Source organism: Eschscholzia californica, unplaced genomic scaffold (assembly GCF_041429995.1).
Source record: "Eschscholzia californica isolate CP2 unplaced genomic scaffold, dmEscCali1.0.p SCAF_3, whole genome shotgun sequence".
NCBI classification, from domain to species: Eukaryota; Viridiplantae; Streptophyta; class Magnoliopsida; order Ranunculales; family Papaveraceae; genus Eschscholzia; species Eschscholzia californica.
The window spans coordinates 43481035-43482410 of NW_028238420.1; the positions used below are offsets into that span (position 1 = coordinate 43481035).

At 33.2% G+C, this 1376-nt stretch overlaps 1 long non-coding RNA gene across 1 annotated transcript; it reads left to right on the forward strand.

Annotated features, from left to right (window-relative positions):
• The first annotated feature begins 802 nt into the window (after positions 1 to 802).
• On the forward strand, positions 803 to 1376 carry LOC147550591 (uncharacterized). Its single transcript, XR_015237187.1, has 3 exons — positions 803 to 919; positions 1083 to 1164; positions 1267 to 1376. It is a non-coding gene; the product is annotated as an uncharacterized LOC147550591 (long non-coding RNA).

The window sequence follows — 1376 nt, forward strand, 5'->3', positions numbered from 1 at the left end:
GTAAACTCTAAATCTATTACCATTAGGATGTACGGGCAGCCAAATTGCTTTGAAGTGGATATACCCACAAACTTCATTCTTTTTATTTTTTGTAACCTACTTCATTCTTTTTCTTACTTCCAGTTGTATGCCACTGTTTTGGTTGGTTACTTGAAGATTTTGCATTGTGTTTATTGTTATACTCTGAGCACTTGATGAAGGTTGACAATGTTATTGGTTGGTTTTACTGTAACCTATTTCTACAATCTTCAAAGATATAACATGTATAAAAGAAGGATGAAGAAGGAACGGGAATTAAAAAACATGGCTTCACATATGGGGTGACAATTCTAATGTTGATATTATAGCTCACAAACATGTAGTGGTAGGAACAGCTAATTCTCGGTTACATGTTTTTACTGTCATATTTATGTGCTCTCTCTGTCTAATAAGATCTTAGTTGTTGAGACAAGTTTCTCACCAAATTGTAAAAACTGTTGTTCTTCAATTGCAAGCCGAATGAGGTGACCAAGAGGCATGTGTTTGAGCATGATAGAGTATTTCATATTAGAAACTTAGAAGAGATATCATCGGAGACCAGGACTCTTGCTGCCTAAAAATCAAAATGTTTAGTATAGGCTCTGTCAAATTGTCAAAAATAGTGACACTATCAAATCTTACACTTAAACAACATGTAGGTACCCATCATTTCTAGCTGTGTCAGAGCACAAAATTCTTACCCACTTCGTATAGATCTTGGTTTGCTAATCTATCCTCTTCTTCACGTTCTGATATTTACAACAAGGGTTTTGATTCTTATCGCAGTTCAGAGTGGAAATTGTGTTTGTCGGCTATAGAACAGTTGAAGTATATTGAAAGATGTTCACGACTTGTACTTTGTACAAGAGTTGAATTTGGAAATTCCAAGATAGCATATCAGGTAGCTCTGTTATTTTGGTTTTGGACCTAATCTAACTTTACAACTTTTACAGTATTGATACACAACCATAAAAAATCATCTCTATTCAATTTTGAGAAATGAAATCATTTTAAGTTAGCTCTGTTATTTTGGTTTTGGATTCCTAATAAATTATCATGTACAGGTTTTCGATAAGAAACAAGAAAGAATCATCTATATTCAATTTTTTCTTTCGCTTCTCTGGTTCATGGATTCTTCATCAAAGGGTAGTTAACTGTCTATTTTTTAATTCTTTTCTAACAAATCTTTCATTATCCGATGTAATGCCATAAGTTCTTGATATTGTTGATCTTTTGTCTGGATTTCAGGCAGAGTATTGAAATTTTGAAGACGAGGGAAAATTACTCTGGTTATTCTCTGTAAGATTGTATGTCATTTCATCTCCGCGACTTTTGTTTTAACGTAAGTGGTTTTTAAT